Source organism: Ursus maritimus, unplaced genomic scaffold (genome assembly GCF_017311325.1).
Source record: "Ursus maritimus isolate PB19 unplaced genomic scaffold, ASM1731132v1 scaffold_37, whole genome shotgun sequence".
In the NCBI taxonomy this organism is placed as follows: Eukaryota; Metazoa; Chordata; class Mammalia; order Carnivora; family Ursidae; genus Ursus; species Ursus maritimus.
The window spans coordinates 886,531-895,451 of record NW_024426341.1 but is presented as its reverse complement, the minus strand read 5'-3'; the positions used below and the strand labels follow the sequence as shown (position 1 = coordinate 895,451).

The window sequence follows — 8,921 nt, the reverse complement described above, 5'->3', positions numbered from 1 at the left end:
TTTTTTTTTTTTTTTAATTCACTTAGCCACCATATGGTACATCATTATATTTGACGTAGTTTTCAATGATTCATTAGTAGCATATAACACCCAGTGCTCATGAGACCTCTTAGTTGTAGCCCAGTGAGACCTATTTCAGGCTTCTGACTTTCTAGAAATACAAGATAAATCTTTGGTTTAAGCCACTCATGTGGTCATTTGTAACAGCAGGAATCAAATACAGACTTTTTTCACAAAATATTGTTTGTAGGAATGGAGTTTGAGCCTTTCAACTCATTCAGTGAACTTCCCTTGGGTCAAGGCATTTGGTATTGAAATCCCTCCTTAACTGGAAGGAGAAAATCCGTTTTAGTTTGGAGATATTCTGCCCCATTAGCTGGACAGTGATTTCCCGCTGCATAAATGTAAATGTGGTTTTGACGCTGATGCCTTTGAAGTTTTAAGATAAATAACAATTCATTATTAAAACTAAGGAATGCTTTGTGTCAAAATTCTACATTCTTTTTTTTTATGTTCATTCAAGTGTTTATTCATTTGTATCCCCTCCAACTTCAGGTTTCCTTTCATTTTTTTATTTTTATTTTTTAAATTGTTTTCATAATAATATTTTTACTATATTATGTTAGTCGCCATACAGTACATCCCTGGTTTCTGATGTAAAGTTCGATGATTCATTAGTTGCGTATAACACCCAGGGCACCATGCAATACGTGCCCTCCTTACTACCCAGCACCAGTCTATCCCATTCCCCTACTCCCCTCCCCTCTGAAGCCCTCAGTTTGTGTTTCAGGTTTCCTTTCAACATAATAGATGGGATGTAACAAAGTCTCTGTGTCTCTACATAAATGTGTGTGAATGTGTTTATTGAGAGAAAGGTTTATACAGATGTACACACATATACATACTCACATTCCTAGCCTTGAATGTTTTCTTTGGACTCAACAAAGTGCTTGTACACTTTTCATGTATTCCTCACACCATCTCTCTGAAGTTAGGGCTCCTTCCCCAACATTAGGTTTAGAAATAAGGAAATCGAGGCTCACGTTCATCCCATTTTATCAATAACATAACGAAGGAGTTAAAACTCACTGCATACCTTTTTTGAATTCTACATAAATGGATTCATGTAGAATCTCTTTTTTAAGATTTCTCCTTTTAAAGCAAGTTGGTGAAAATGGTTTAATACAACCAGATTTCTTCATGAACTTTCAGCCTAAAACATTTTTACATAAGAAACATACAAAAAAATTATATTTTATAAAAAGCCACCTCAATCCCAGAAAAGAGTAATGAAGGATTTTTGAACCAGTTTACTGTTTAAAGGATGCTCTTCCCTTGTGTCCAGTCCCAAGCACAATTCATCAGCTTTAGAGCCAGTTTTGCTTAAATGCTTCACCACATCAACCCAGTTCCATCCTTGGGGAAGTTCTCCTTTGTGATCTGTTTTCTCTGCCGGCTTACATTTCTGGGTTTTTGAAACTTGTTTTGTTTCTTGTTTTTTGTTTTGCTTTGTTTTGTCTTTTTTTCCTTACTCGATGGGGCTACATTAGGAGTTTCAATGGAGATGATACTGCTTATGGTTGTAGTAGCATTCAAGGGATGGTGATTCTCCATGAACAGCTCTTTACTCTCCTTGGCATATTCAAATGACGTGTAGGTCCTCGGGTCACGAGATGAGATTACCTCCCACTGCTTCCCCTAACTTGGCTAATACGCTCTGCTTTACAGCTGATGATACCAGGGTCATAAAAAAAAAGCTTTCACAATTATGATTGGAAGTGTTTGGGGGTATGCTTCTGTCCAAAATATCTCTATTAAGAAGGCTCTAGGATCACCACTTTCACCTCCGATGTATTGAAAGGAAATTGGACTTACTTCCCAGAGTCTTTCTTCTCCTGCATAAACAGAAGGTCATGTTTCCAGTTCCATTTCCTGGTCCTCTTTGGCACTTGCCAAGTGGGTCATGGGACCCCTCCCAGGAGGGCATCTGCAGTAGGACAAAGGGAGAGCAGTGGCCCGGAGGCCCGGGTGGCCCCCTTCTGCATTGTCGGCTGTAGGAGGTCCGTCCGTCATACTGGAGACGAGAGTCCTATGCGTCCCCCTATAGTCTTAATTTTTGTATGCCTCCCATAATTCAGCAAATTGTATACTTTATTTATTTTTTAAGATTTATTTATTTATTTATTTATTTATTTGAGAGAGAGAGTGTGTGAGCAGGGGGAGGAACAGAGGGAGAGGGAGACAAATCCCCAAGCTGAGTCCCACCCAGCTCAGCACAAGCCTGACAAGGAGCTTTGTCCCAGGACCCTGAGATCATGACTCAAGCCAAAATCAAGACTCAGATGCTCAATGCACTGAGCGAGGTGCCCCATCAAACTGTACACTTTAAATGTGTGCATCTTGTTGTATGCAATTACACTTCAATGAATCATATTTGTAGGGAGACATGGAAGTTTCCAGGCAGTAGCAGGAAGATGAAACAGAAAACATAATTATGCAAACTCTTCTTCATCCCAATGATAGACTCCCTTACACATGGATGCCAGCCTCACATCATCAATAAGCAGATGGGCAGCATGAAAATATTAGTTTGCACATTAATAAATGTCTGACTAAAATTTTGCTTCATCTCTGACTCTACAGCCATATTATGTTAACTATTTATTGAAATTTGTGTTTCTATGTCCACTACAACTGGAGATGTGTGCTTGATTATCAGTTTTTTTCAGTGACTAGGTAATGTGGACACTGAGATGAATAAGAGAACAGGATCCTAAGGAGAAAAATAAAACTCAATGGCTTGTTACAAAACACAGTATATGTTAAGGTTACATTTTCAGGAAGATCAGATATTTAAAGGAATTATGGGCACAAAAGTGGTGACCTGCGGTCTCAGACTTTCTTCTCTTAAGAAATTATAAATGGCTTTGCTTCCAATTGTGTGTTGTTGTTGTTGTTGTTGTTGTTTTCATTAGAGCAGAACAACTCATGATTGTTTTCTGGGAAAGCAAAAGAAAACCTCCTCAATATGATATATTTCCTTTCAGAAGAAATTACCCTTAACAAATCTATAGAATCTCATGAGATTAATGGGAATTTCCAATATTTTGTGTTTTTTAAAATATTTTGTTTGTTTATTTATTTATTTATTTATTTATTTGACAGAGGGGGAGAGAGAGAACACAAACAGAAGGAGCGACAGGCAGAGGGAGAAGGCGGCTTCCCACTGAACAAGGAGCCTGATGTGTAGTTCGATCCCAGGACTCTGGGAACATGACCTGATAAAAAGGCAGATGCTTAACTGACTGAACTACCCAGGCACCCCAAGAGAATTTCCAATATTTTTTCCAAAATTGGGAATCAATTTAGGAGAGCAAGAAAACAACTAAGGACAACACTGAGATACCAGAGAGCAGAAAGTTTAATACAGACGGTTACTCAAATTGAGCAGAGAAGTTGATGTCACAGGAAGGGATAGTCCATGAAATCAAGAGAAAGAGTAAATTCTGAGTCCATAATCTGATCAAAGAATTACCATTGCTGGCTCTCAGGCTTTGCGTCCTGCTATCACTTGCATTTTTTCAGCCCCAGGACAACGGGCCTTTTTATAGTTTCCTTTACAAAGAATCTTTTCAGAGCCCTCTTTATGTCTTTATTTCTCAGACTGTAGATGAAGGGGTTCAGCATGGAGGTGACCACCATGTACATCACCGAGGCCACTGCACTTGCGTGGGAGCTCTGGGGATCAGCAGAGCTAAGGTACACTCCTAGGCTCGTACAATAAAATAAGGAGACAACTGAGAGGTGAGATGCACAGGTGGAAAATGATTTATACTTGCCTTGAGTTGATGATGTTCCAAGTATGGTGGAAACAATCTTAGAGTAAATGTAAAGGATCCCAGCAAGGGGACCACCACCCAGCAGCCCAGCTCCAAAATACATCACCATATGATTAAGAAATGTGTCAGAACAGGCAAGTTGGACCAACTGTTTAATTTCACAGAAAAAGTGGGGGATTTCCAAGACTGTTCAGAAGGACAGCTGCAACACCATTAAGCACTGTAACAAGGAGTGCAGGACACTCATGACCCAGGACATCAGAACCAGTAGTCTGCAGAGCTGGGGATTCATGATGACAGTGTAGTGCAGGGGGTGACAGATGGCCAAAAATCGGTCATAGGCCATCACGGTCAGCATGTAGTTGTCCAATCCTGCAAAGAGTAGGAAAAAATACATCTGTGTGATGCAGCCTGCGTAGGTAATGACTTTTCTCTCTGTCTGTATATTCAGCAGCATCTTGGGGACGGTGGTGGAGGTGAAGCAGATGTCTACATAGAACAGGTTGGCCAGGAAGAAGTACATGGGGGTGTGGAGGTGGGAGTCAGAGCTGACGGCCAGAATGATGAGCAGGTTTCCAAGTACAGTGACCAGGTACATGGAGAGGAAAAGCCCAAATAGGAGGGGCTGCAGTTCTGGGTCGTCTGATAATCCCTGAAGAAGAAACTCTGAAACTCCTGTAAGGTTCCCTGGGTCCATGGGTTGGAGGTAACTACCAGGATATAGAAAAATAAATGACTAATTTCACACAAACAAGTGTTTTTGTAACCTAACATATGTGCTACCACTTATATTTTAGAGCCAATAAATTAATTTCAAAATGTGTGTGTGGTCTCATCCCCATTAGGGCATCCCTAGCACAAATTCACATTAGGAATTCGGTAATTAGTCTCTTCCTCAGCATAATGTAGATTCTTGATTCATTGAGAATATTTTTCACTCCTTTAAGGGATGGATACTGGATGTCGAACGTGTTCCAGGCACTGTTTGGAGCAATGAATATAGGGTACCTGGCAAAAATAATAAGGGAGCAAAAAGATGAAAATAGTGATATTTTCATGATGTGAAACATGTTATAGATGGGATGCTCTGAGAGGAAAATGAGCAGAAGGTATAAACCAACACTTCACAGCAGGAAATATACAAAGTAGAACAGCAGGTGGTCTGTTTTAATATCAAGGAGCAGAAGGCTTCCTTTCCTGGTGGCCAGTCCCTATTTATTTCACCAACTGCTGTTTATTTGGCTTGTTGAGGGGTGAGGCAGGCAAGCAAGTCCCTTCCTCACTTGTCTTATGTGACATCTTTTCTTTGTTATTCCTGTCCTTGGGGTTTTGATGTTTTCCACAAATCCAATGGACACTCTCTAGTCCTGGTCCCCATCTTCACCCCAGATCCTGCTCTATATGTCCTGCACCTGCCATAATAATCCATCCTTACTCAAGATAGCTTCTCCATGTGATTTTTCCATGAGGACATTATGTCACACACACACATTTCTTTTATTGCCCTCTGCCTTTGCCAGTATGTGCAGGACCAAGTGAGCAGACACTTGATGCTCATTGTTCCTTGTTCCCTTTGTTTTTCCCAAGCTATGGGAGTATATGTGCCTTTATGTAAACACACATTGAAGAAAGCAAAGACCTATAGAATAAGAAGGATGGCAAAGGTGAAGAAACTTGTTAACGTGGGTGACTTCACCCAACTGTATTAAACAAAACCAAAAGGAACATCAAAAACGTGTTGTGGTGAGAACTGGGTGTCATACGCAAATAATGAATCATTGAACACTACGTCAAAAACTAATGACGTACTGTATGTTGGCTACTGAACATAATTTTATTTTATTTTTTTATAATGATTTTTATTATATTATGTTAGTCACCATACAGTACATCCCCGGTTTCCGATGTAAGAATCAATGATTCATTAGTTGTGTATAACACCCAGTGCACCATGCAATACGTGCCCTCCTTACTACACATCACCGGTCTATCCCATTCCCCCACCCCCCTCCCCTCTGTAGCCCTCAGTTTGTTTCTCATAGTCCATAGTCTCTCATGTTTCATTCCCCCTTCTGATTACCCCCCCTTTCTTTATCCCTTTCTTCCCCTACTGATCATTCTAGTTCTTATGTTCCATAGATGAGAGAAATCATATGATAGCTGTCTTTCTCTGCTTGACTTATTTCACTTGGCATTATCTCCTCCAGTGCTCCATGTTGTAGCAAATGTTGAGAACTCGTTCTTTCTGATAGCTGAGTAATATTCCATTGTATATATGGACCACAACTTCTTAATCCAGTCATCTGTTGAAGGGCATCTCGGCTCCTTCCACGATTTAGCTATTGTGGACGTTGCTTCTATGAACATTGCTGTGCATATGGCCCTTCTCTTTACTACGTCTGTATCTTTGGGGTAAACACCCAGTAGTGCAATGGCTGGATCATAGGGTAGCTCAATTTTTAACTTTTTAAGGGACCTCCACACTGTTTTCCAGAGTGGCTGTACCAACTTGCATTCCCACCAACAATGTAGGAGGGATCCCCTTTCTCCACATCCTCTCCAACAATTGTTGTCTCTTGCCTTGTCTATTTTTGTCATTCTAACTGGCGTAAGGTGGTATCTCAGTGTGGTTTTGATTTGAATTTCCTTGATGGCTAATGATTTTGAACATTTTTTCATGTGTCTGTTAGCCATTTGTATGTCTTCATTGGAAAAGTGTCTGTTCATATCTTCTGCCCATTTTTTGATTTGTTTATTTGTTTCTCATGTATTGAGTTTGAGAAGTTCTTTGTAGATCTTGGATACCAGTCCTTTATCTGTAGTGTCATTTGCAAATATATTCTCCCATTCCGTGGGCTGCCTCTTAGTTTTTCTGACTGTTTCCTTGACTGTGCAGAAACTTTTAATCTTGATGAAGTCCCATAAATTCATTGTATCTTTTGTTTCTCTTGCCTTTGGGGATGTATCATGAAAAAGGTTGCTTTGGCCGATGTCGTAGAGGTTGCTGCCTATGTTCTCCTCTAGGATTTTGATGGATTCCTGTCTCACATCGAGGTCTTTCATCCATTTGGAGTTTATTTTTGTGTATGGTGTGAGAGAGTGGTCAAGTTTCATTCTTTTGCATGTGGCTGTCCAATTTTCCCAGCACCATTTATTGAAGAGACTGTCTTTTTCCCACCGGATGTTTTTTCCTGCTTTATCAAATATTAGTTGCCCAAAGAGCTGAGGGTCCATTTCTGGGCTCTCTATTCTGTTCCATTGGTCTATGTGTCTGTTTTTGTGCCAGTACCATGCTGTCTTTGTGATCACAGCTTTGTAGTACAGCTCGAAATCCGGCATTGTGATGCCCCCAGCTTTGTTTTTCCTTTTCAACAGTTACTTGGAGATTCGGGGCCTTTTCTGTTTCCATACAAATTTAAGGACTATTTGTTCCAGTTCTTTGAAAAATGTCCTCGGTATTTTGATCGGGATAGCACTGAAAGTGTAGATNATCCCTTTTTGTTGTCTGATTGCTGTTGCAAGGACTTCTAGTACTATGTTGAATAATAGTGGCGAGAGTGGGCATCCTTGTCATGTTCCTGATCTTAAGGGAAAGGCTTCCAGCTTTTCCCCATTGAGAATAATATTTTCAGTAGGCTTTTCATAGATGGCTTTTATGAGATTGAGAAATGTACCTTCTATTCCTACACTCTGAAGGTACTGAACATAATTTTAAAAAATTTAAAAAATGAACTGAACATGATAGACCACACACTCATTGAATAGTATCAACATCAATTAGTAGTTTATTTAGTGAAGACCTTGACATAAGATAATATATCATAAAATGTATCTAGAACTTTCTGACACACAGCAAATGTTCTGTAATTATTTTCTGAAAGAGCCAGGAATTAGGTCACAGTAGACACAGACATTTAACATATGGGGAGGTTGTACTTCAATTGGAACAGACTGGATTGTTGAATAAAAGTTGGCACAAATGGCTATCTGTCTGGAAGGAAATGAAGTGGTTTCTGATCTTACGCACCTTTAAGAAAATCAGAGGGATTAAAGACACTAGCATAAAAGTAAATAATGTTTTGCAAATGAACATATAAAAAAAGTACAGATAAAATCTATAGGCAGGCAAAACCATCTTGATTAAAGTGAGAAAATTAGAAGCAAAAAGAAGACCTATTTAACTCTACCAACTTAACATTTTTAAGGTCAAAAATTCCCAACCAAAAATCAGTTGAATAACAACTTTGTAAAAATCATTTGAAATGCAGCTAGCTGTGGGAAATAGGCATGAAATGTATGGACAAATTATAATGATGGACAACTGAATGAGGTTCCAATACATGAATCTTTGCTCAAGGTGAGTGATAGTTTGAGAAAACAACAAGAAAGATTTCTCTCTCACACCCAGCAGTGGGGAAAGCCCAGGAAGAGCTGCCTTGCTGATTGGGACTGGACTTCTTAACTGGCAATGAAAGGGGCACTTTCTAATTTGGGGGACAGAAATGAGAAGTGTGGAATTATGGGGAAACAACCTGAAGGCAACTATAAATATTAAAAATACAGATATTCTTTAAAATAGGGTTTCTTGATCTCTGTGCTGACTGACATCCTGGGCCAGATCCTTCTCTGTGGTGGGTCTCCCTGTGCACGGTAGCATGTTCAGCACCCTGGACAGGTGATCATTTTGGAAGATATACAAGTACAGAATTGTTATGTTGTACACCTGAAACTAATGCGATGTTATGTGTCAATGGTACCTCAATAAAAACAATTATGCGATTGAGAGAGCCCAATATGAATGACTGGTAGATTTGACCACACAAAATTCATACACTTTCATACATTCTCCAGAAATACATTTTTACGTATATAAAAGAACTAAATGGCCAACAGTCAGTTTATATAAAAACTCCACTTCCTTGGTAGAAAGGATCATATTTTTTTATTTTATTTTATGTTATGCTATTTTATTTTTTAAAGATTTTACTTGCAGGCAATCTCTGCACCCAATGTGGGCCTCAAACTAACAACCCCAAGATCAAGAGTCGCATGCTCCACCAACTGATCCAGCAAGACACTCCA

At 39.5% G+C, this 8,921-nt stretch overlaps 2 pseudogenes; both read right to left on the bottom strand.

Annotated features, from left to right (window-relative positions):
- Nucleotides 1-1,270: 1,270 nt before the first annotated feature.
- Nucleotides 1,271-2,073, bottom strand: LOC103656806 (annotated as a pseudogene).
- LOC103656804 lies at nt 2,070-4,536 on the bottom strand (annotated as a pseudogene).
- Between the last annotated feature and the right edge of the window lie 4,385 nt (nt 4,537-8,921).